General features: G+C 47.1%; 1 long non-coding RNA gene across 1 annotated transcript; it reads right to left on the bottom strand.

The window, feature by feature from the left end:
- Positions 1-9,551: 9,551 nt before the first annotated feature.
- On the bottom strand, positions 9,552-10,453 carry LOC142049412 (uncharacterized). The gene is made up of 2 exons (XR_012657710.1): positions 10,102-10,453; positions 9,552-9,694 (listed from the first exon to the last, which is right to left on the bottom strand). It is a non-coding gene; the product is annotated as an uncharacterized LOC142049412 (long non-coding RNA).
- Between the last annotated feature and the right edge of the window lie 16,678 nt (positions 10,454-27,131).

Genomic DNA, 27,131 nt, shown 5'->3' with positions numbered 1-27,131 from the left:
GCCTTTTTGTATTTAAAACTGAATAGGTTGCCCCTGTATCAACTAAGCATTCTCTCTCTGTTTCATCTTCCCCCAGCTTAATCTTAACCAGAGGCTCTGCTGGGGAAGATCCCTCCGGTCTCCTTCAGTCCCTAGCTTCTATAGCCATCACGGCAGTGTCTGATTCCTCAGATTTCTGCAAAGCTGGACATTCTTGCTTCCAGCGCCCCTCCTTTTTTGCAATAAGCACACTGAGTCTCTCCTACTTGGGGTTTTGGGAATCCTCTGCCACGTCCTCTTCCTCGGTAACCACCTCTAAATCCACCCCAAGTCCTCACCGAGGACCATAGGTCCCTCCTAGCGCAGCTATTAGTCTGGCATTCCCCTTTTCTTTCTGCTGATCCCTATGTCTATAAACCACCCAAGTCTCTAGCATCTGCTCCCTGTATCATTTGCAACTTTCTCCGAATATCATCAGCAGACTGCCCAGTAAACAAAGTCACTAACTGACCTCTCCCTTCTTCTGACTTGGGCTCAAGGGTCATGTACTTCCGGGCAGCTTCTTTCAATTTATTTAGAAAATCAGTCAGAGACTCTTTTCCATCTTGCTTGATTTCATATAATTTTGACCAATTTGTTGCTTTCGGTATAGCATTTCTTATACCGACCAAAAACAACCTCTGATATTGCTCCAATAACAATTTATCTCCATGATCATTAGGGTCCCAGTCAGGATCTACTAAGGGAAAGTGTTGTTCTACTTGTCCTTGCAATACCTCTGATGCCACCTGACCCTCAACCTGTGTTCTTGCAGCTTTACGAATCCTTTCCCTTTCTGTACTATCAAATAATACTTGCAGGACGGTTCCAATATCCTTTCAATCTGGATCCTGAGTTTTAATCATCATCTCAAAAGTATTAGCCGCATGCTCAGGATCATCCCTATAGCTACCGGCAGCTATTTTCCAGTTATTTAAGTCTGCGATTGAAAAAGGCACTTTCACCACGACCGGGCCCTCATTCCTAACCCTGGTGCTTTGCACTTCCTTTCGCACCTTCCCCCTTGCTTTTACTTTCTTATACAGGATCCACAAATAAGGAGTTGGCTTGCCCTCTCTCTCTGCTCCCTAGACACTCCTGCCTGTATTAGTGCCGGAAGCATCTCTTGCCAAGTAACCTTTTCCTTCGGCTGTTGCATTTGAAATGCTTCAAGCTCCAGCTCCTCTTCTTCAGTCTGATAACTGCCAAGCTGTCCTAGCCATAGAATAACACCCTTCCAACACTGGTTTTCCCACGGCAGCTCCTAGCAAGGAAATTATTGGTTCCTTCAGGGTAAGTGGGGCTGATACCCTAAGCTGGCAAATATAAGAACCCTCTAAAACCCAATTTGTAGTTTTAGAAAGCAGGCATTCTTTATTGCAGCGCCAGGTGCACAGGGGATCACTCCACCTAGTGTGTGCGCCGAGTTGCTCTACTACAGGGGTTCTATGCAATCAAAATATACATATTAGATTTCTAGGAAATAATTACCATATTCATACTAGTCTTGGAACTCATTATTATGTGCAAGTGTCCTTAATGCATGCACATTCATGTTCATTGGTGGTCTTCCAGGGTCCTCTGGTGGTCATCGATAGTCTTCCTCACCGTGTCCACTGGTTGAACTCAGTCTTTGGGCCTCCTCAGTTCACTTTTTGCTTGGTTACACAATTCTTACTGATACTAAACTAGCTTATTCTAGCACATTTGTTGTGGTTTAGCCCCAGCTGGCAACTAAGCCTCACACAGCCATTGATCCCTTCGGGTTGATCCCTTCGGGTAGATCCCTTCGAACATTCTCACTTGTTTAACCAATCAAGCGTAATATTCAGAAGGATGTTCAGCATCTTCTTGCTGGCATTCTTGGACCTTAGCCCAATTTAGAGTCTTCCTTCCTGCCAGTTCTAAGGATTCTAACAATCCCCGTCTCGCGCTTTGCAGCATACCTCTATTGGCTGGTAAATTTGGGGGACCGACCTGGGTCATTGGCTGGCCATGGGCTTCTGCCCTGTGCTTACCCGGCTGATCTGTGATTTGTTTCCCAGATTTTAATTCTTTCATCAGGATTAAAGACAGTGTCAAATAGTTGCTGCACATCAGCTCAGGTAGGGCTATAAACGCAGAAGATGCTGCATATAGTTTGTATCACCTTCTCCGGATCATCCCACAGTCTGGGCATTTGTTGTTGCCCCAAAACCAAATCAGCACGTGCAAATGGCACGGAGACTGTTCCCACAGTCTGGCCATGTTCCAGTCCTGGCCAACTGTAGCCAGAGAGAGGAGTGAGAATATGTGAGAGGAACAACTCTGCAGACACCAAGGTCAGTGAAGAAGGAGGGGGAGGAAGTGCTCCAGGCACCGGAGCAGAGATTCCCCTGCAGCCTGTGGTGAGGCAGGCTGTCCCCTTGCAGTCCATGGAGGTCCACGATAGAGTAGATATCCACCTGCAGCTCATGGAGCACCCCATGCCGGAGCAGGTGGATGCGCCCAAAGGAAGCTGTGACCCCATGGGAAGCCCACGCTGGAGCAGGCTCCTGGCAGGACCTCTGGGCCCATGGAGAGAGGAGCCCACGCTGGAGCAGGCTTGCTGGCAGGACTTGTGACCCCGTGGGGGACCCATGCTGGAGCACCCTGTTCCTGAAGGACTGCACCCTGTGGAAAGGATGCATCCATAACACACTGTCATAGTTTTAGCTGGGATAGAGTTAATTTTCTTCACTGCAAGCTGGCATAGTGCTGTGCTTTGAACTTAGCATTAAAACAATGTTGATAACACACAGATGTTTTGGTTGTTGCTGGGTAGTGCTTGTACTAGTCAAGGACTTTTCTAGCTTCCCATGCTCTGCCGGGTGCACAAGAAGCCGGGAGGAGAGGGGGCACCGCTAAGAGAGCGGATTCAAACTGGCCAAAGGGATATTCCATATCATGTAACGTCATGCCCAGTATGGTAACTGGGAGTAATTGGCCAGGGGAGGGAAGCAGCAATCGCGGCTCGGGAACCGGCAGCGTCGGTCGGTGGGTGGTGAGCGGTTGTATTGTTTGCTTTCTGGTTTTTTTCCATTTTTCCCTTTCCCTTTTTATTATATTATCATTATAGTTATTACTATTAAAATCATCATTATGATAATTATTATTTTATTTTCACTATTAAACTGTTCTTATCTCAACCCACAAGGTTTTTTTGCTGCTTTTGCTCTTCTCATTCTCTACCCCATCCCACAGGGGTGGGGGGAGTGAGAGAGCGGCTGCGTGGTTTTTAGTTGCTGAGGCTGAACCACGACATGCAGCTACTCCAACCCCTGTGACAAGCGTTGCAGCTGAATCAGAGGATCAACCCATGCCAGTATCAGTTGCCCCTATACACAAGAAGAAATCCTGGAAGAGAAAGTCAACTCGTTTAGAAAGAGATGATGAAATATCAGGGCCATCACAAGGAGAGGAAGAGGAAGAGAAACAATTCGTACAAGAAATGGAAACTACCTGATCCCTATCCTTGAGTGAGTGTTGAGATATGTGAAAAGCTTTCGGCTGTCATTCAGGTGAGCACATTGTCACCTGGCTGCTTCCATGCTGGGATAACGGGGCCAGCAGTCCGGAATTAGAGAGGAAGGAAGCCAAACAACTGGGATCCCTTTCTAGGAAAGGAGGCATTGACAAAAAATTTGGAAAAGGGGCACAAGCCCTCAGCCTCTGGAGGCGACTCCTGTCAGGTGTGAGAGAAAGGTACCCCTTCAAGGAAGATAGTGTATTTTGCCTAGGAAAATGGATGACAATGGAGCAAGGTATCCAGTACCTGAGGGAACTAGCCGTGCTTGAGGTGGTTTATGGTAACCCAAAGATTCAGATGAAGCCCAGTGCACACAACCCGTGTGGCGGAAGTTTGCACGGCGCGCACCATCGATGCATGGAAACTCATTGGCAATTATGTCCTGGAAAGATGACGAGGCACCAATGGTAGCAGAGGTGATTGATAAACTCTGGGAGTACGAAGGAAATATTTCTTCCTCCCTCATCTCGGCTGTGGAGAAACTGTCCCAGAAGGTTCAGCAGCTCGAAGAGGATATGTTCTACTCCCCACGAGTACGGACCAGTATCTCAGCCATTAGGAGTAAGCTCCCCTTTGCTCAAGAGAGAAGATACACACCACAGGGCACCCTATCGTTTTACCTGCGTGACCATGGAGAGGACATGAAGAAGTAGGATGGGAAACCTACCTTGACCCTAGAGGCACGGGTACGTGAGCTGCAAGGAAGAACAAGAACTCAGGGAGGGTTCTTCCAGGAAAGCTGTTGCTCCAGTTTCCAGTGAGCAAGTCCCCAGACAGAGGAGTAGAAGTGCTGATTTTATTTCTGAGCTTAATAGAGAGACTCTTGATTCACATTTACAGGAAGTGAGTTGTGAATGCCATGACCAAGACTCGGGGGCCCTGCCTCCAGCCAGGTGGAGGAAAGGGACAACTGAGTTTACTGGACTGTGTGGATCCAATGGCCTGGCACATCTGACCCACAGGAGTATAAAGCTTTAGTGGACATCCCCCGTGCACAGTTAACCTTAATGCCATCAAACTATATAGGGGCAGAACCCATCAGCATTGCTGGAGTGACAGGGGGATCCCAAGAGCTAACTGTATTGGAGCCCGAAGTGAGCCTAACTGGGACTGAGTGGCAAAAGCACCCCATTGTGACTGGCCCAGAGGCTCCGTGCAGCCTTGGCATAGACTACCTCAGGAGAGGGTATTTCAAGGACCCAAAAGGGTACAGGTGGGCTTTTGGTGTAGCTGCCTTGGAGACGGAGAGAATTAAACAGCTGTCTACCTTGCCTGGCCTCTCAAAGGACCCTTCTGTTGTGGGGTTACTGAAGGTCAAAGAACAACAGGTGCCGATTGCCACCACAACAGTGCACCGGTGGCAATATTGCACCAACCGAGACGTCCTGATTCACATCCATGAGCTCATTCGTCGACTGGAAACCCAAGGAGTCATCAGTAAGACCCACTCACCCTTTAACAGTCCCATATGGCCAGTGCGGAAGTCTAATGGAGAGTGGAGGCTAACAGTAGACTATCGTGGCCTGAATGAAGTCACTCTGCCGTTGAGTGCTGCTGTGGCAGACATGCTAGAACTTCAGTACAAAGTGGAGTCAAAGGCAGCCAAGTGGTATGCCACAACTGATATCGCTAATGCATTCTTCTCAATCCCTCTGGCAGCAGAGTGCAGGCCACAGTTTGCTTTTACTTGGAGGGGTGTCCAGTACACCTGGAATCGACTGCCCCAGGGGTGGAAACACAGCCCTACCATTTGTCGTGGACTGATTCAGACTGCACTGGAACAAGGTGGAGCTCCGGGACACCTTCAATACTTTGATGACATCATCGTGTGGGGCAACACAGCAGAAGAAGTTTTTGAGAAAGGAGAGAAAATAGTCCAAATCCTTCTGAAGGCTGGTTTTGCCATAAAACAAAGTAAGGTCAAGGGACCCGCACAAGAGATCCAGTTCTTAGGAATCAAATGGCAAGATGGACGTCATCAGATCCCAATGGATGTGATCAACAAAAGAGCAGCCATGTCTCCACCAACTAGCAAAAAGGAAACACAAGCTTGTTTATGTGGTGTGGGTTTTTGGAGTATGCACTTTCCAAATTACAGTCTGATCGTAAGCCCTCTCTATCAAGTGACCCAGAAAAAGAATGATTTCAAATGGGGCCCTGAGCAACGACAAGCCTTTGAACAGATTAAACAGGAGATAGTTCATGCAGTAGGCCTTGGGCCAGTCCGGGCAGGACACGATGTAAAAAATGTGCTCTACACCGCAGCTGGGGAGAATGGCCCTACCTGGAGCCTCTGGCAGAAAGCACATGGGGAGACCCGAGGTCGACTCCATGGGTTCTGGAGTCGGGGATACAGAGGGTCCAAAGCCTGCTTTACTCTAGTGGAAAAAGAGATATTGGCAGCATATGAAGGGAATTGATCTGCTTCGGAAGTGGTTGGTACTGAAGCACAGCTCCTCCTGGCACCCCGACTGCCAGTGCTGGATGTTCAAAGGAAAGGCCCCTCTACACATCATGCAACTGATGCTACATGGAGTAAATGGGTTGCCCTGATCACCCAGTGGGCTTGAGTAGGAAACCCCAGTCGCCCAGGAATCTTGGAAGTGATCATGGACTGTCCAGAAGGCACAGATTTCAGAATATCATCATCAGAGGAGGTGACACGTGCTGAAGAAGCCCCACTGTATAACAAACTGCCAGAAAATGAGAAGCAATATGCCCTGTTCACTGATGGGCCCTGTCGTCTTGTGGGAAAGCACCGGAGATAGAAGGCTACTGTATGGAGTCCTACACGACAAGTAACAGAAACTGCTGAAGGTGAATTGAGCCAGTTTTCAGAGGTAAAGGCATTCCAGCTGGCCTTAGACATTGCTGAATGGGAAAAGTGGCCAGTGCTCTATCTCTATACTGACTCCTTAATGGTGGCAAATGCCCTGTGGGGCTGGCTGCAGCAGTGGAAGCAGAGCAACTGGCAGCATAGAGGCAAAGCCATCTGGGCTGCCATGTTGCAGCAAGATATTGCTGCCCGGGTAGAGAACCTGGCTGTAAAGGTATGTCATGTGGATGCTCATGTCCCCAAGTGTCAGGCCACTGAAGAACATTGAAACAAAGAGCAGGTAGATCAGGCTGCCAAGATTGAAGTGGCTGAGGTGGATCTGGACTGGCAGCATAAGGGTGAATTATTTCTAGCTCGGCGGGCCCATGACACCTCAGGCCATCAAGGGAGAGATGCAACATTGTTGTGGTTTAGCCGGCAGCTCAGCCCCACACAGTCGCTCGCTCACTCCCCCACCGGTAGATGGGGGAGAGAATCAGAAGGGTAACGCTCGTGGGTTGGGATAAGAGCAGTTTAATAATTAAAATTAAAAGAAACAACAATAGAAATGCAACGTAAAGGAGAACAACGAGAGGCGCAAAGCCCCGGGGGAGGGGGAAGGGAGGGGAGAGGGGGAACGAACCGCCAAAACAAACCGCACGCGCCGCAGCCGCTCGCCACCCGCCGACCCGACGCTGCGCCGCCTCCGTGCTGCCACTTCCCCCCCAATATACTGGTCATGGTGTCACATGGTATGGAATGAACCTGCCATTGGCCAGTCGGGGTCAGCCTCCCCCACCATGGCCCTGCCCCTCCCAGCCCCCCCCCCGCCACGCGGCAGAGCGTGGGAAGCTGGAAAGGTAGCCGACCCCCACAGTGAGGAGAATTAACCCCTTCTCAGCCAACACCAGCACAAACATACAGGTGGACTTGACCATGGACGCTCTTGCACAGGCTATCCACGAGTGTGAAACGTGCACTGCAATCAAGCAAGCGAAGTGGGTAAAGCCTCTGTGGTATGGGGGACGATGGCTGAAATATCAGTATGGGGAGGCCTGGCAGATTGACTATATCACGCCATAACCAGTATATTAACGGGGGCAGTTGGTGCGTGGGGTTTGTTGCTGCTTGGGGCCTGGTGGCATCAGGTCAGCGGGTGGTGAGTGGCTGCATCACGTGCAGTTTGTTTTGGTGGTTCATTCCCCCTGCCCCAGGTTTCGCGCCTCTCATTGTTCTCCTTTCCATTGCATTTTTGGTGGTGTTGTCTTATTTTAATTATTAAACTGGTCTTATCTGAACCCACAAGCTTTACCCTTCTGAGACGCTCCCCCGTCCCACAGGTGGGGGAATGAGCGAGTGGCTGTGTGGGGCTGAATTGCCGGCTAAACCACAACAGCAGGACTGCTTTTGCTCAAGGACCTGGGTGCACTTGGTGGGTGATGCGGGAGGATGGAGGAGTCCAGTGTGTGCCTCAAGGAGATTTGATTTTGGGTGAAAACAGCCAATGAACTGAATGGTATGCTGTTAATTGCTATATAACGTTGTATGTCATCACTACTATGGTTGCTATATGCCATATCAATGGTATCATGGTGGGAATCTCCCAAATTAATTAAAAAAAAAATGAACTTTCACTGAACCAAGCAAAGTGCAGCAGTGATAGAACAAGGACCAACAGTGCAGCGATGATGGTACGAGGACTGACTTCAGCATGCAACAATCCAACACCACACGCAGCACCTCTTTGAAAGAACCATACAATAGATGGAACCCAAAGTCATGGACTAAATGAACTCAATGGCCATTTCTCAGACATTATACAGGGGTGGTCCATAGACTAGGGGTATGATAAATGAAATCTCTATATTCTATTAAAGGATGAAAAGGCCGGTAGGGGTTACTGAAATTGCATTGGATTGTATGGGACCTGAGCATGACGTAAATTATATGGAATAAGGGGCGGATACTGTCATGGTTTTAGCTGGGATAGAGTTCATTTTCTTCACTGCAGCTGGCATAGTGCTGTGCTTTGGACTTAGTATGAAAACAATGTTGATAACACACCAATGTTTTGGTTGTTGCTGGGTAGTGCTTGTACTAGTCAAGGACTTTTCTAGCTTCCCATGCTCTGCCAGGTGCACAAGAAGCCGGGAGGGGGCACAGCTAAGAGAGCAGATCCAACAACAACTAAAGCATCTCCACATTATCACTGCTGTTTCTAGCACAAATCCAAAACATAGCCCCATACTAGCTACTACAAAGAAAATAAACTCTATCCCAGCCAAAACCACGACAATGATGTGCTCATGAAGCGCAGAAAAGGATGTCAGGAGAGACCACAGCCATCATAAAGGAAGCTGAACTTATCTGAACACCAAGGAGACCAGAAGGTGGCCTTTGTTGTAGATAAAAGACTCTATCAGTTGAGTGGGTCAACTGGTTATGCAAATGGCTTTCCCAAAATAATCAATAGAAAATATTATCTTCCTGAGCCAGCCAGACAAACATGGGTGAAGGGTATATGTGTCTCAGCCCAAACTAGAGATTAAAAATCAAACAACCAACAAAATGAACTTTGCAGAGAGCAATGGGCTTGAGCTGGTGCCCTGGTTTTGACTAAGATAGAGTCAATTTTCTTCCTAGTAGCTGATACAGTGCTGTGTTTTGGATTTAGGATGAGAATAATATTGATAACACACTGTTTTGGTTGTTGCTGAGCAGTGCTTACACTAGTCAAGGACTTTTCAGCTTCTCACACTGCACTGCCAGCAAGGAGGCTGAGGGTGCACAAGAAGCAAGGACAGGTGACCCAAACTGGCCAAAGGGATATTCCATACCATATGATGTCATGCTGAACAAAAAACTGGGGGGAGTTGGCCAGGTGGGTGCGGCCACTGCTCAGGAACTGCCTGGGCATTGGGATGGTGAGCAATTGCATTGTGCATCGCTTGTTTTGTATATTCTTTTATCATTATTATTATTTTACCTTCCTTTTCTGTCCTATTAAATAGTCTTTAACTCGACCCGTGACTTTTCCCTTTTTTCCTATTCTCTCCCTGTCGTGGTTTAGCCCCAGTCAGCAACCAAGCACCACGCAGCCGCTCGCTCACTCCCCCCACCCAGTGGGACGGGGGAGAGAATCGGAAGAGTAAAAGTGAGGCAACTCATGGGTTGAGATAAAGACAGTTTAATAGCGAAAGCAAAAGCTGCACACGGAAGCAAAGCAAAACAAGGAATTCATTCACTACTTCCCACGGGCAGGCAGGCGTTCAGCCATCTCCAGGAAAGCAGGGCTCCATCACGCGTAACGGTTACTTGGAAAGACAAACGCCATCACTCCAAACGTCCCCCCCCTTCCTTCTTCTTCCCCCAGCATTATATACTGAGCATGACATCGTATGGTATGGAATAGTCCATTGGTCAGTTGGGGTCAGCTGTCCTGGCTGTGTCCCCTCCCAGCTTCTTGTGCACCCGGCAGAGCACGGGGAGCTGAAAAAGTCCTTGACCAGTGTAAGTGCTACTTAGCAACAACTAAAACATCTCCACATTATCACCACTGTTTCCAGCACAACTCCAAAACACAGCCCCATGCTAGCTACTACAAAGACATTTAACTCTACCCCAGCTGAAACCAGGACAGTATCCACCCCTTATTCCATACCATTTACATCATGCTCAGGTCCCACACTATCCAGTACAACCTCATTAACGTCCACCCTACCTTCCCATCCTTTGATAAAATACACAGATATCATTTAGTCCACGGCTTTGGTCTCCATCTGTTCTTGTGGTCACTCAGGACAGGAGAGGTGGTGTGTTGCGTGGAGTTACTGGGCACCAAAGCCAGCTCAGGTCGGGTCACTGCTGCACTTGCCCTGCTTCTTGAAAGGCTTGTCCTCCATTGGTTCAGGTGGTTCCTGCTGTAGTAATTCCTATAACATGCAACTCAAATCACAGGTTACAACAATTTAAAGGTAGAACCATTACAATCTCCACCCCGGCCCCTTTGGGCCAGGTTATAGGTTTTAACACTGCAGTGAACTCCTCCCCTTGCTCCCAGCCTGGCTAGCAACAAGGGGTTTCTGCTACAGTAATTTCCATAATATGTAACTCAAATCCTGGGTTAGAACAATTTAAAGGTAGAACCATTACAATTTCCACCCCTGGTCCATTTGCACCAGACCATCAGGTTTAACATTGCAATGAACTCCTCCCCTTGCCCCTGCTCTGGTTTGGACTTATCCACAGACTGCAGTCCTTTAGGGTTGTACCTGCTCCAAGTGGAGCCGTTCCCAGGAGCCACAGTCTCTCCAGGGGTACACCTGCTACAGCATAGACTTATCCAGAGCCACAGTCGCTTTGAGGTGCGCCTGTTCCAGCGTGGCCTTCTGCATGGGCCTCAATGCTTTCAGAGCTATACCTGCTCCAACGTGGCCTTACCCACGGCTGCAGTCCCTCCAGAAGTAAACCTGCTCTGTTGTGGGCTTACCCATGGCCACGCACTTTGAGGTGCTCCAGCATGACCTCATGCACAGCCACTGATGCTTCAAGGTGTACCTGCTGCAGCACGGACTTATCTACAGCCACAGACACTTTGAGGTGTACCTTCGCCAAGATGGATTTATCCTTGGGCCACAATTGCCTTGGAGGTATACCTGCTGTGGCATCCCAGTGGGATGAGGGAGTGAGCAAACAGCTGTGTGTTGTTTAGGTGCCTGCTGGGTTAAGGCACAACATCTGGCTTCAACCCACATATTCCTTCCCAGCAACTAGGGAAACTAAGCATCGTGATGGTGCGCATATAGAGATTGGTAACAGGAACCAAGTTTGTATTGCGATCCAACTGTATACTGCAATTGCTATATTGTGCTTGTGTTGTCATTTCGGTATATTGCTATATCACTTTTCTAAATCAAAATCTCATGTAACATCAAATATCTTCAAATAAGTAAACTTAGCATTAAATCATTAAACCCTCCTTGTGTGGAATATCTAGAAGAACCTGCTCAGAGAGCATTTGACTGACAAACACTCATTGGTTATTTTTAAGCAGACAAAACACAGTGCAGTGATAATGAATAACGACATGACTTCAGTTTTATCCTTCCGTAATTCAAATCAATTTTAGATCACTCGGGTATTAAACTGGAATGATGAGATCATAAACCAATGACTGTATATAAAAATGCATTCCTCAAGAGAAAAATGCATCATACGCTTGATTTAACAGAGGCTGCTTATCACAGTATAATACTAAAATCAAGCCTGACTGTCTTGCCTCTGATGACAATTAATATATGAAGATTCAGAGGAAACTATTTGACTATAAGCATGTAATCTATATTAGGCAGATGTTTTGCACCTGGGGGTGCCGGTCCATCTGTAAGAGACAATAATATATATAATCTTACATGCCTCTAGATGCTGGGCTCCTGAGTTGTATAGCACTGAAGAGCACTGAGCCATATACAGCACACTGTGCAGATCCCATCTGTAGAAAGGATTACCCCACTGTGGTCATTTGAGATATTATAGGATTTTTCTTAAAAGAAAACAACTCTACTCATCATTTCTCTTCTCAAACAGAAAGGACATTCTCATTGTTTTCCCGAAAAGCAGGTTCATTTGCCCGGTGTGCAAAACGCCAAACTACATTTTTGCACACAGATGGGTGCTAGGTGGTAACCCACAAAGCTAGCACCCTGCACTGAGAAACTACAAGATATTTATACAGTTCAGTGTGTCAGTCACAGCTAATATTCACGCCCTCCCCAGCTGATGATTGGTTAGTTTCTTTCTCACTTCATTTTGAAGGTACAGCTCCCTTTAAATTTACCACACAAGCATAGTGAGTAAGGGGCTTATTTGAGCAGAGACTTTTCTGGCCTATGGGCGTGATTTTTAGTATTATAATGAGGATAGTTCACCTAAAGGACACTTAGTCTTAATTCTAATCAACATACATAAAACATCCCAAATTGTTGTCCTCCTTGACTTCATATATTATCACTCAGCTTTTGGTGTCTTCTGAGGTGGGATGTTCCCTTTTATCAGTCTCTCAGTTCTTCTTCAAGGCTATAGTCGTAAACCAAATGCTTCCCTATCTCTCAGCTCCCTCCTCTGACCGCCAGATCCTGTTTTGCCAGGCTCACATGGTTCATTGTTATTACTCAGCGGAAAATTCCATTTTCTGCAGGATATCAGTTTCCCCCCTTTGAGACTATGAGACCTTTTTCGTGAGTCTCATAATTCTTACTCCTTCTTTTCATAAACAGAATTTCCCGTAACTTGTCTTACTGTCATACTCTTAAGACATCCAAATAATATATAAGCAATTACAATCATAATTACAACACTGTAACAAGATTTGCAGCCATCGAGTAGGGGAGAATCCAAGTCTATGTAATATTCTGTTTAACCACCCCATTTCCATTGAAGCCCTCAGGTCCTGGCTTGACTTCACCTCTTGTTTTATTTACTCTAATTGTTCACCTAGATTTTCAGTAACATTTGGGGTGTGAACACAACAAATAACAAATCCTTGTCATTTATATTTATATATGCACAGACCCCATGACCATGTAGTAACATCCGAATGCGATTACTTTACCTCCTGTTATTGGGAGATCGAGCATCGCTGAATTATTAGCTATCAAGTTTTCAACAGTTCGATTTAAATCTAGAACTAAAATTCCCCAATCTAGGGGGTTTGCAACAAATTTTGGTAGTGGAAGACATGCAGCCAAACTGCTGCTATTGAGGATTCTGGGTAACTGGGTAAAATTCTAAGATTAATTTTCCTTTACAGACGGTAAATACTGAATATACAACTATCATGTTGGTATAGTTAGCTTAACAATGCTTTCCAAGGGGGTTCCATAACTATCCTTGTGGGGAAAAATTGGGACTTAGTCTCTACGTGCCTCCGTAGTCCTGTTTCCTAAGCACAGGTCATCAAAGGTCTCTGGTCAATCGAAGTCTACCTTCTCCAGTTGGGTTGGAGGCCTATGTATCTTGATCAGGCCTCAGTGCCCTTTTTACCCATGTATAATGAATCCAGGAATCAATTCCTTCTACCTTAACCACAGTATGTGTCTTCAATAGTACAGTATAGGGTCCTTTCCACTTTTCCTTCAGCGGTCCATCTTTCCAAGTTCATATGTAGACAGTGTCTCCTGGCTGGAATGGGTGGATTAATAATTATTCTAATTATTAAACTGTTCTTATCTCAACCCACAAGTTTTTTTTGCTTTTGCTCTTCTGATTCTCTCCCCCATCCCACAGGGGTGGGGGGAGTGAGCGAGCAGCTGTGTGGTGTTTAGTTGCTGACTGGGGCTGAACCACGACAGGTACAAAGGAGGACCCTGGGAACTACCGTCCTGTCAGCCTCACCTCTGTGCCTGGGAAGATCATGGAACAGAGCCTCCTAGAAGCTATGCTAAGGCACATAGAAGACAGGGAGGTGATTCAAGGCAGTCAGCAGCATGGCTTCACCAAGGGGAAGTCCTGCCTGACCAACCTAGTGGCCTTCTGTGATGGAGTGACTGCCTCAGTGGACAAGGGAAGAGCTATGGATGTCATCTATCTGGACTTCTGTAAGGCCTTTGCCACAGTCCCCCACAGCATCCTTCTCTCTAAACTGGGGAGATACGGATTTGATGGGTGGACTGTGCGGTGGATAAGTAACTGGCTGGATGGTTGCATCCAGAGGGTAGTGGTCAATGGCTCGATGTCCAGATAGAGACCAGTGGTGCCCCCCAGGGGTCCATACCAGGACTAGTTTACTTAGTATCTTCATCAATGACATAGTGGGATCGAGTGCACCCTCAGCAAGTTCGCAGATGGCACCAGACTGAGCGCAATGCCTCTTGGAGTTGGAGGAAGAAGGCTTTGTCAGTAGGCTCCCCTTGATCAGTCAGCCTGTAGTAGACACCAACCACAAGGTTTCCTTTGTTGCTTCCGTCTCTGATAAGCTTTCGACCCATAAGCTTTCAACCTGCCTCTTAAGCCTCTTAAGTTATTGTTTGGTACCCAACATGCATTCAACTTTAGTTGCTAAGTCCAAGAGGATACCTTTCAGTAGTCCGCACTGTTTAAGTGCTTGTGCAGGAGACAGAGACTACAAATTCTAGGAAGGTTTCTGGGTTTTAAGTATTTTTTTTTTACTATATCCTTGATTAATAAAATACCCACCTCCATCCAAAAGCAGCTAACTTCCTCAATTTGAATAGTAACAGCAACATTCCCAGAACTCAACCATCTGAACAATTATTGAATTGCCTCTCACTGTGAGCTAAGAAATCCTTTACTGGAAGAAGCATCATCAGTCATCTTTCAAAGAACATCATATAATAATGATAATAAAAGATCTGGACAATGTCACTTAACCTTTTCTTCTTGAGGTCTTTATTCAGTTTTTTTTACAGATAAAGGAAATTAGTTGTTTCAGTTGTCAAGAAAGAATACCTGAGTTAAGAATGCACATTCCTTCCCAGTTTCTGAAATTACTTTCTTGAACAAGGATTTATTCAGCATCAAGTTGCTCTTTAGTTTTCTGATATTGTTGCACAATGCCTAGAACATTTTTTGTTTGTTTGTTTCTGTCCCTGCTGGAGTATTTCCTCACTTCAAGAGTTCTTTTTCATCCGCATAGATTGCTGAAGAGCAGACAGTGCAGATTAACTCTGCCTAGAAGATACAAAGTTTGTACTAAGAAGCCTTTTATAGAAGACACTTCAGTAACTTCACATCAAGCACAGGATATCACAGAAATTTTTAGCACCATGTCAGAGAATACTTTAATGACTACGCATAAATTCTTAACTACTAGGAAAATACAAAGCTACCATCTCTACTTTTGTTTCCTTTCCTGGGGTTGAGGTTTGCTAACATTACTGAAGCGTTATTTCAGATTTCTTTTCCAACCTAGGAATTTATGATATGCGAGTACAGACAATGATGCTTTATCTATAGTAGTTGCCTTGCACTGCTTCTTGCCACCAATACAGTAAGGCTACTTCATTTTTCTACTGAGTATTCTTCTAACATCATCTTACCACCACCATCACCCCCCAAATAAAATTTACCATTGCCTTGTAAGTGAGCCTGGTTTTCTAGTAGCAGCATACCCTTCTTTCATCACTGAAAACTTCTCTTCCTGGCTATTTTCTGCCAGCATAGAAAAACATCACACTGTTGACTAAACGGAGCGGGGTTCAAGGAGTTATTAAGAAAGAGTGGCACCCCACCAGCTTGTCTCTGGACCATTTGTGATTAGAACAATGTATTCAGGCACCTAGACTGGTGCTCATCCTAGCTTCTGCTCATAGCCCAACTCAAAGCAGGCAGCTGCCTAGATCAACGCACTGCTTCTCACTTCTAGAGAAGAGGAGCACCTATCACATTCTATATAGCTTGCTCGCAACATTCACTGCCCCCTACCCTTATTTGATCCTTCTGTCAGCAGTATCAAGCTGTGAAGGAGGGTGATGGCTGCTGTGTACAGGGGAATAAAAGGGCCTTCTAGTAGCAGCATGACACAGCAACCTAGCGGACAAACTAGTGGAACTTGGGAACACACTGGGGAAGTAACACATTAAAGGCAGATTTTTCAGAAGCCACAAACTACAAAATCAGCATGTTTGAAAGAACCAAAGCATATGAAGAGACACTTAAACAAGTGTAAAGCTTTTAAGTACCTTCTGTGTGTGAGGAAATCTAGTGTTACTGATTATAAAATGAGATTTGCTTAGACTTATAACAGCTTACACCAACAACAACTGCATAGTACTCATCCACAACCTCACCTAAGACAAAATACATTGCACAGAGCAAATAGAAAAGCCTAAAATTCACATTAATGAGGAGACTAAGTAACAGCATAAGCACCCATACCTTGTGTCATGATTTAGCCGGCAACTCAGCCCCACACAGGCGCTTGCTCACTCCCCCACCGGTGGGATGGGGGAGAGAATCAGAAGGGTAACGCTCGCGGGTTGAGATAAGAACAGTTTAATAATTAAAATTTAAAAAAAAAAAAACAAAACCCACACAACAAAAATACAATGGAAAGGAAAACAACGAGAGGCGCGGAACCCGGGGGGGCGGGGGAAGGGAGGGGGGAGGGAATGAACCACCGAACCAGATCACTTGTGACAGGTTGCCACTTGGAGAAGGAGCTATTTATCACTACCCTTTGGGTGCGGCCTGTCAGCCAGTTCCCCACCCACTGCACAGACCACTTGTCTAGGTCATAATGCATTAATTTCTCCAGGAGGAGACTGTGGGGACTGTATCAAAGGCCTTGGAGAAGTCCAGGTAAAAAAAAAAATATATTAAACTGATAATAACAGATACATCCTGCTGATTGGTCTTACTGAGCAGGATTCTGGGGAGGCAGCGAGCAGTGTCATGGACACCATGAGAGGACATGGTTGGGAAATTAATATACAGAAAGTGCAAGGTCCAGCAACTGAAGTAAAATTTTTAGGCATCATCTGGCAAGGACCCTGCCAGATTATGCCTGAAGCTGCCAAGCAGACAATAAAACAACTACTGGCTGCATATTGAATTTTAGTAGAAACTGAATGAGTCATTGGGGGAGAGACTGTCACTCTGATTGTGGGCTTGCCTATACTGCAGTGGGTTTTGTCTACTGATAGCAACTATAGAATTGGAAAAGCACAACAGTCCAGCACCATAAAATACAAGTGGCATATTTCCATGCAGGTAAAGCCAGACCCCCACAGAACCAGTGTCTTGCAGGGAGAAATAGCCCAACTGGAACTGACAAATGTGATTCAACCTAATGCTTCTGCTATACGTGTATCCCAGTCCCACTCCCCATTGCTCTCAGTGTAGTCTTTAACAGTCCATTGCATCATTCAATTTTCCTGGAGGGGAGTGCATGATAGGGGATGTGATATGCCCACTCAATGCCATGCTGCTTGGCCCAGGTGTCTGTGAGGTTGTTTGAGAAATGAGTCCTGGTGTCTGACTCAATTCTTTCAGGTGTGCCATGTTGCCATAAAACGTGCTTTGTGGTAGTATGATATAGTTGATCTTCCAGGCTTCCCCATACTGATATTTCAGCCACCGTCCTCCATACCACAGAGGCTTTAAACACTTGGCTTCCTTGATTATGGTACACATTTTGCGTTCATTGGTGACCTGCGTGATGGCCTCCATGTTCAAGTCCACCCCTCGATCATGAGTCCATTTGTATGTTGCATCTCTCCCTTGATGGCCTGAGGTGTCATGGGCCCACCAAGCTAGAAATAATTCACCCTTATGCTGCCAGTCCAGATCCACCTCAGCCACTTCAATCTTGGCAGCCTGATCCACCTGCTGGTTGTTTCGATGTTCTTCAGTGGCCCGACTCTTGGGGACGTGAGCATCCACATGACGTATTTTCACAACCAGATTCCCTACCCAGGCAGCAATATTTTGCCACAATGCAGCAGCCCAGATGGCTTTGCCTCTATGCTGCCAGTTGCTCTGCTTCCACTGCTGTAACCACCCCCACAGGGCATTCGCCACCATCCAGGAGTCAGTATAGAGATAGAGCACTGGCCACTTTTCCCATTCAGCAATGTCTAAGGCTAGCTGGATGGCTTTTGCCTCTGCACACTTACTCGATTCACCTTCTCCTTCAGCAGTTTCTGCGACTTCACAGAATCACAGAATCACAGAATCACAGGTTGGAAGGGACCTCAGGGATCATCTAGTCCAACCTTTCTAGGAAGAGCAGAGTCTAAACAAGATGGCTCAGCACCCTGTCCAGACGACTCTTGAAGGTGTCCAACGTGGCCGAGTCAACCACTTCCCTGGGGAGATTATTCCAATGGCTGACTGCCCTCACTGTGAAAAATTACCCTCTGGTGTCCAATCGGAATCTCCCCAAGAGCAACTAGTGTCCATTCCCCCTAGTCCTCTCCATGCGACTCCGTGTAAAAAGGGAGTCTCCATCTTCTTTCTAGCTACCCCTTAAGTACTGGTACATGGTGATGAGATCCCCTCTGAGCCTCCTTTTCTCAAGGCTGAACGAACCCAGTTCTCCCAGCCTATCCTCGTATGGCAGCCTTCCCAGTCCTTTGATCATCTTGGTGGCCCTTCTCTGGACCCCTTCCAGCCTGTCCACATCCTTTTTGTATAGCGGGGACCAGAACTGTACACAGTACTCCAGGTGTGGCCTGACAAGCGCTGAGTAGAGTGGGATAATGACTTCTTTATCTCTGCTGGTGATGCCCTTTTTGATGCAACCCAGCATCCTGTTGGCCTTCTTGGCCACAGCAGCACACTGTTCGCTCATGTTGAGCTTTCTGTCCACCAGGACCCCCAGGTCCCTCTCCACAGAGCTGCTCTACAGCCAGGTGGATCCCAGTCTGTGCTGCACTCCTGGATTATGTTTTCCCAGGTGCAAGACCTTACACTTTTCCTTGTTGAATTTCATAAGGTTCTTGTTAGCCCACTTTTCCAGCCTATCCAGATCTCCCTGCAGAGCAGCTCTCCCTTCTGGAGTGTCTACTTCCCCGCTCAACTTGGTGTCATCAGCAAACTTCATCAGGCTACACTTGATGCCGTTGTCCAGATCACTTATAAAGATGTTGAATAACATTGGGCCCAATATCGATCCCTGGGGGACTCCATTAGTGACAGCTTGCCAGTTTGAGAAAGAGCTATTTACCACCACCCTTTGGGTGCGGCCTGTCAGCCAGTTCCCCACCCACTGCACAGACCACTTGTCTAGGCCATAACACATCAATTTCTCCAGGAGGAGACTATGGGGGACCATATCAAAGGCCTTGGAGAAGTCCAGGTAAACAATGTCCACCGCCCGCACCATGTCAACCAGGCAAGTCACTTTGTCATAGAAGGCCACCAGGTTTGTCAAGCACGATCTGCCTTTAGTGAAGCCATGTTGGCTTTTCCCAATCACGTGCCTCAATTGACTTGTGATGGCCCCCAGGAGGATTCATTGCATAACTTCCCCAGGGATTGAAGTAAGTCTGATGGGCCTATAGTTACCCGGATTCTCCCTCGAGCCCTCGAGCCCTATACTTGTTGTACAGGACTCCATACAGTAGCCTTCTATCTCTGGTGCTTTCCCACAAGGTGACAGGACCCATCAGTGAACAGGGCATATTGCTTCTCATTTTCTGGCAGTTTGTTATACAGTGGGGCTTCTTCAGCACGTGTCACCTCCTCCTCTGGTGATATTCCAAAGTCTTTGCCTTCTGGCCAGTCCATGATCACTTCCAAGATTCCTGGGCGACTGGGGTTTCCTACTCGAGCCCGCTGGGTGATCAGGGCAACCCATTCACTCCACGTAGCATCAGTTGCATGATGTGTAGAGGGGCCTTTCCTTTGAACATCCAGCACTGGCAGTCGGGGTGCCAGGAGGAGCTGTGCTTCAGTACCAACCACTTCCGAAGCAGATCAATTCCCTTCATATGCTGCCAATATCTCTTTTTCAGTTGGAGTATAGCGGGCTTCGGACCCTCTGTAACCCCGACTCCAAAACCCTAGGGGTCGACCTCGGGTCTCCCCATGTGCTTTCTGCCAGAGGCTCCAGGTAGGACCATTCTCCCCAGCTGCAGTGTAGAGCACATTTTTTACATCTTGTCCTGCCTGGACTGGCCCAAGGCCTACTGCATGAACTATCTCCTGTTTAATCTGTTCAAAGGCTTGTCGTTGCTCAGGGCCCCATTTGAAATCATTCTTTTTCTGGGTCACTTGATAGAGAGGGCTTACGATCAGACTGTAATTTGGAAAGTGCATACTCCAAAAACCCACACCACATAAACAAGCTTGTGTTTCCTTTTTGCTAGTTGGTGGAGACATGGCTGCTCTTTTGTTGATCACATCCATTGGGATCTGATGACGTCCATCTTGCCATTTGATTCCTAAGAACTGGATCTCTTGTGCGGGTCCCTTGACCTTACTTTGTTTTATGGCAAAACCAGCCTTCAGAAGGATTTGGACTATTTTCTCTCCTTTCTCAAAAACTTCTTCTGCTGTGTTGCCCCACACAATGATGTCATCAAAGTATTGAAGGTGTTCCGGAGCTCCACATTGTTCCAGTGCGGTCTGAATCAGTCCATGACAAATGGTAGGGCTGTGTTTCCACCCCTGGGGCAGTCGATTCCAGGTGTACTGGACACCCCTCCAAGTAAAAGCAAACTGTGGCCTGCACTCTGCTGCCAGAGGGATTGAGAAGAATGCATTAGCGATATCAGTTGTGGCATACCACTTGGCTGCCTTTGACTCCACTTCGTATTGAAGTTCTAGCATGTCTGGCACAGCAGCGCTCAACGGCGGAGTGACTTCATTCAGGCCACGATAGTCTACTGTTAGCCTCCACTCTCCATTAGACTTCCGCACTGGCCATATGGGTCTGTTAAAGGGTGAGGGGGTCTTACTGATGACTCCTTGGGTTTCCAGTCGACGAATGAGCTCATGGATATGAATCAGAGAGTCTCGGTTGGTGCGATATTGTTGCCGGTGCACTGTTGTGGTGGCAATCGGCGCCTGTTGTTCTTTGACCTTCAGCAACCCCACAACAGAAGGGTCCTTTGAGAGGCCAGGCAAGATTCCCCTTTTCCTTCAGCAGTTTCTGCAACACATCCTGTAGGACTCTACACAGCAGCTTTCAACCTCCAATGTTTTCCCACAAGACGACAGGACCCGTCAGTGAACAGGGCATAACGATTCTCATTTTCTTGTAATTTATTATACAGTGAGGCTTCTTCAGCATGAGTCACCTCCTCTGGCAACACTCTGAATTTCTGCCTTCTGTCCAGGCCATGATCACTTCCAGGACTCCTGGGGGGTCGGGGCTTCCCATTCAAGGCCATTGTGATATCAGTGCAACCCACTTGCTCCATGTAGCATCGGTTGCATGCTGCATAGAGGGGACACTCCCTTTGAACATCCAGCCCAGCTGAGGTGGGTTGACCTTGGCTGGCTGCCAGGTGTCCACCAAGCTGCTCTGTCATTCCCCCTCCTCATCTGGACGGGGAGAGAAAATCTGAATAAAGGCTCGGGGGTCAAAATAAGAACAGGTAGATCACCCACCAATTACCATCATGGGCAAAACATACTCAACTCAGGGAAATTAGTTTAATTTATTACCAATCAAATCAGAGTAGGGTAATGAGCAGTAAGAAGAAATATTAAATCACCTTTCCCCCACCCCTCCCTTCTTTTCAGGGTAAACTTCACTCCTGGCTTCTCTTCCTCTCCCCCCGAGCGGCACAGTGGGACAGGGGATGGGGGGGTGTGGTCAGTTCATCACACATTGTCTCTGCCGCTCCTTCCTCCTCAGGGGGAGGACTCCTCACATTCTTCCCCTGCTCCAGCATGGGCTCCCTCCCACAGGAGACAGTCCTGCACATACAGCTCCAACATAGGTAACTCCCATGGGCTGCAGTTCTTCACAAACTGCTCCAGCGTGAGTCCTTCCCACGGGGTGCAGTCCTTCAGGAACAGACTGCACCAGCGTGGGTCCCCCACGCGGTCACAAGTCCTGCCAGAAAACCTGCTCCAGCATGGGCTCCTCTCTCCATGGGCAACAGGTCCTGCCAACTGTCATGGTTTTAGCTGGGATAGAGTTAATTTTCTTCACTGCAAGCTGGCATAGTGCTGTGCTTTGGACTTAGTATGAAAACAGTGTTGATAACACACAGATGTTTTAGTTGTTACTGGGTAGTGCCCGTACTAGTCAAGGACTTTTCTAGCTTCCCATGCTCTGCCAGGTGCACAAGAAGCCAGGAGGGGAGGAGGCACAGCTAAGAGAGCAGATTCAAACTGGCCAAAGGGATATTCCATATCATGTAATGTCATGCCCAGTATGTTAACTGGGAGGAGCTGGCTGGGGGAGGGAAGCAGCAATCGCGGCTCGAGGACCGGCAGCGTTGGTCGGTGGGTGGTGAGCAGTTGTATCGGTTGTGTTTTCTGTTTTTTTCCCTTTTTCCCTTTTCCTTTTTATTCTAGTATCATTATTGTTAGCATTAACATAATCATTATTATTATAATTATGATTTTATTCTAATTAATAAACTGTTCTTATCTCAACCCAGAAGTTGTTTTTTCTTTAGCTTTTGCTCTTCAGATTCTCTCCCCCATCCCAAAGGGGGTCAGGGAGTGAGCAAGCAGATGCACGGTGTTTAGTTGGAGGACTGGGGCTGAACCACGACAGTCCTTTTTGGCGCCCAACGTGGGGCTCAAAGAGTTGAGATAATAACAGTTGCTGGTCACAGCATTGATTCATCTGTTCTCAATATTAGTTTATCCGATTGTCATGGTTTAGCCGGCAGCTCAGCCCCACACAGTCGCTCGCTCACTCCCCCACCGGTAGATGGGGGAGAGAATCAGAAGGGTAACGCTCGTGGGTTGGGCTAAGAACAGTTTACTAATTAAGATTAAAAGAAACAACAACAGAAATGCAATGTAAAGGAGAACAACGAGAGGCGCAAAACCCCGGGGGAGGGGGGAAGGGAACGAACTGCCAAAACAAACCGCACGCGCCGCAGCCACTCACCACCCACCGACCCGACGCCGCGCCGCTCCCGAGCTGCAAACTGTCCCCCCTCAATATACTGGTCATGGTGTCACATGGTATTGAATGAACATGCCATTGGCCAGTCAGGGTCAGCCACTCCCACCATAGTCCTGCCCCTCCCATCCCCCCGCCATGCGGCAGAGCTGGAAGCTGGAAAGGTATCCGACCCCCCCACGGTGAGGGGAATTAACCCCTTCTCAGCCAAAACCAGCACACCGATCTGCACCATGCTCTTGTACTTGCTGTGTCTGTTAAAGATTGGTGTTGGTTTTTGTGGTCTGCTGTGCTCTGCAGTGATTGGTGACGTTTTGCCTGGGAGAGTTGGTTTTAAAACATCGACCTTGAGTTTTATTTGGTATTTGAAGTTTATATTGAAGCCGTTAGTGTGCGTCAGGTAAAACCTCATGGAGACACTTAGCAATTATACCTCCCGCTCTGAGAGGATTTTTATGGAGGAAATACAGAATGGCACCTTAGCTACCATCTTCCATAAAGCCTCCTCTTTCATTACAACAACTTTTCAGTATCTTGAACATCCTTGGGTAGTTAAGGTGCGGCGAGCGAGGAAAGCAAGCAGCCAACTCAACGTGAGTGATAGAGCAAGCTTCAGTTTTATTTTTAAGTCACAGCGCTTTTATATGCTCTTGTAAACAAGCTTCAACAATTACTTCATACGGATTGCGACACCTCCTTAACGAACAGTCTATTTCTGTACTTCGTGCCTAAACTCCTTGTTGTTTGTCGGATGCTCTCAAGGCCGAGAGACATCCCTGCCTTTCTTCTTTGCTCTCAAGGCCGAGATATCTCTCGCCTTTCTTCCTCCTCCTGGTGACTTGCAGATTCTCTGTAATTTCCCATCATCGGGTCTGATCTGTGTAATTTTCCATCAGCGGGTCTGACACTGGGTCTGTAGTCAAGCTAATTCCATCGCGTACCTATAATCCTCCAGCCCGCTTTCTATCTCAAACAACTTATCAGGGGACCCGCATGTGGATTCAAGCCTATAGTTTCCCACATTTCCCCCTTTTTCTTTTATTCCTTGAGAAAGGAACACGGCACTCATACTTCTTTCCATCATTCGTCGCATACATTGCGATATACAAGGAACACACATTAATACAATGATAAACAGTATAAATATCATTAGTCCCATCTGCAAAATACTCTTAATCCAATTGCCAATGCCCCATCCATTAAACAAGCTGTTAAACCAATGCCATGGATCATCCTCCCTAAGTTCTGAGACCCTCCTTCTTAAGCTCTCAATACTTGCATGTATTGATTCCGAATGATCTGATAGATTCATGCAACACATCCCTTCAAACTCAGCACACCCATGTCCTTGGGCTAAAAGCAAAAAATCTATGGCTGCGCGGTTTTGCAGCGTAGCGTGTCTTACAGAGCCTACATCTAGTAATAAGTCAGATAACGCCTTTGATGTGGCATTTGTTTGCTTAGCTAGCCAACACCCTAGCTTGTTTAATGTCGTGAGGCTTCGAGCAACACCAACTCCAGGAGCCAAGAAGGAAGCAGCTATGATCTTTGCCGGATTCCAAAACTCAGCTGTAGAGTCACAGCTGTTCTCAAACTTATGAGTGCTCCTTTTGCTTCTCATCTTTCTATAATGTTGATAAATCATTGAAGTGTTAGGAGTAAGAAGTGTTAGGCGACCTATAGAGCAAGGCCCTCCCTTTATATGTGACGGGATGCCAGGCCAAGCCCGGTCTCCACAAATTAAAAACAGACCTGCAGGTAGCGCAATAGGCATATTGCTAGAGCGTGAGATATTTGCAGAGGTGTAGTTACACCAAGCAGTGGCATTTTTATATACACTTAGGGTGGCATTCACAGGCCAAGAAAGAGACTGGTTTCGTTCCGTATAATTAAAGTATAAACAAGCATCCATTGACAAAGAACCCAATAGCTCAAGCTCTTGTGGCTTGAGATTAGTTTGAGGGCGATGGACTGCCCAACCGTCCCAATTATTCACACAATTCTGGGGAGTATCACAAAGGCTCCCTAAGTGTGGTGTATTTTGTGGTATCACTAGCGTCCAATTATCAACCGGCACTCCAACCAAACAGGTGGAGAGGGGATTTCCTGGCGATGACAATGATAGGCAGATGGAATCTTGGCCTGTTAGATTTGCCAGGGTAACCCATACATTCTGTTTTGGCTGGGGCGGTATGTACATGCCCTCGGTGATTCTTATCACGATACTTACGATGACTAACGGGAGTACTATTGATTTGTCTAATCCAGTCAAGGGTGTACAATTCATATCGTCTAGAACCCTCTATTTCGTGGCCTGTGATGATTAAAACCTTATGTGTCTGTGATGGGTGATAGTAGCAACTGTCACACCACCCCCTAGCTCGATGGGTTCTTACCCACCCGCGCTGTTGACAGCTATGACACTCTCTTAGTACCCAGGGTCAGCACTTATTACATTGGGGACATTCTATCCGTATCCTGGCTACCTCTACCGGTGCAGTCATACGTCTTCACTGTCTCCTGTCACTTCGCAGATTTCGTTCTTCTGTTCATTAGGCATAGCCTTTACCCATCTACTGGGTATCCACCTTGGACTTGAGAGTCACTGATGCGCCATCCGAGGTATTTCCATACTGGCGAACGTTGAACCTTCTCTGCTGCGATTACTAGGTCGTGTAGCTGGAGCTGTTGCTGTAAATATAATTCTTGCTGTGCCGAGAAGGGTTGTTGTTGCGCGAACAAGATGTCATCCATGTAATGGTAAATTATAGTGTCCGGCCATTGCTGCCGCACATTTTTTAATGCAGCATCTACGAAAAGTTGACACAGAGTAGGGCTATTCTTCATGCCTTGTGGCAATACTGTCCATTCGAAACGTAAGTCAGGACCCTCTCTGTTGATTGCTGGTAACGTAAATGCAAATCGCTGGGTATCCTGAGGATGCAGCTTTATAGTAAAGAAGCAGTCCTTTAAATCAATAATTAGCAAATGCCAACCAGCTGGTAACATGGCTGGATTTGGAAGGCCAGGCTGTAAAGCCCCCATCGCTTGCATTTGCTGATTTACTGCCCGTAAATCATGTAACAGCCTGTATTTCCCTGACTTTTTCTTGATAACAAAAATAGGGGTGTTCCAGGGGCTTGTCGACGGTCGGAGATGTCCTTGATCTAATTGTTCTTTTATTAATATGTGGGCTTGCTGTAGACTTTCCCGTTTGAGCGGCCACTGCCCGACCCATACTGGCTCTTCTGTGAGCCATGCTGATCTTCTGTGGACGAGTGTCCATCAAAGTGACATCTACTGCTGTTGCCAAGTCCAAGCCGAGGCTTCCTCTGGTGGCGGGTTGCAAATTGGAAGCTGGCCGGAGCTGCTCGGCACGACTGGTGGCGTGGTGACGGAGTGCTGAGAAGTCACTGGAGCCGCAATTGGTGCCTGCGCGCTGCGACTCTGGGCGCTCAGCTTCCCGTTTCCCGAACGCCGGCAGGCAGCTGTATTGTGGCTTTGAGCTTGGCAGTGTTTGCACCATAAGTTAGCTTCGCTGCACTGTCTCTTCATGTGTTCTGCTTTTCCGCAGCGGAAGCATCTAAAAGTAGCTGGCCCTCTGTTAGGGTTTTTAGCTGGACCCAATGGGGCGAGAGCGGCACAAACTTGTTGTTGAACCTGTACCATTCCCTGCCCAACTTCCCTCAGTGCCTCAACTAACATAGCTTGAGGACCGGTAGGTACTCGACTCATGCGTTCAAGCATCACCTCAATGCCTGCGTCTAGGGGAAGTGTAATTAAAATACTTTTAGTAGCTTGGTTGGAGTTTTCCATAACACATTGACGCAGCAATGGGCCCTTCATAAACTCAGGTAAGTCGGTACGATCTAACGCTTCTGTAACTCGATCCACAAACGTGGCAAAAAGCTCTTCCCTCCCTTGCTTAATTGACATGTAAGGAGGGGTGATTGGTGCTGTTTTGACGCGCTGTAAGGCGTCCCTTGCTAGCCTCATTGATTCTCTTAATACATCAGGGCCTGTCTGCATTTGCATGTCTAGGGACGAGAAGGGTCCTATTCCCATAAGTTGTTCTACTATTACTCCTGCTAGCGGATCGTTTTGCTGGCGCTGGGTGTTTGCCGATCTATCGCATAGGGCGTGCCAGTGAGCCTGCCATAAAAGCTGCTGCGACTGTGTCAGTATGAACTTCATAA

The sequence above is a fragment of the Phalacrocorax aristotelis genome, chromosome W (assembly GCF_949628215.1).
Source record: "Phalacrocorax aristotelis chromosome W, bGulAri2.1, whole genome shotgun sequence".
NCBI lineage: Eukaryota > Metazoa > Chordata > Aves > Suliformes > Phalacrocoracidae > Phalacrocorax > Phalacrocorax aristotelis.
Note: the sequence above shows the minus strand (reverse complement) of the source record. Positions and strands in the feature narration are given on the sequence as shown.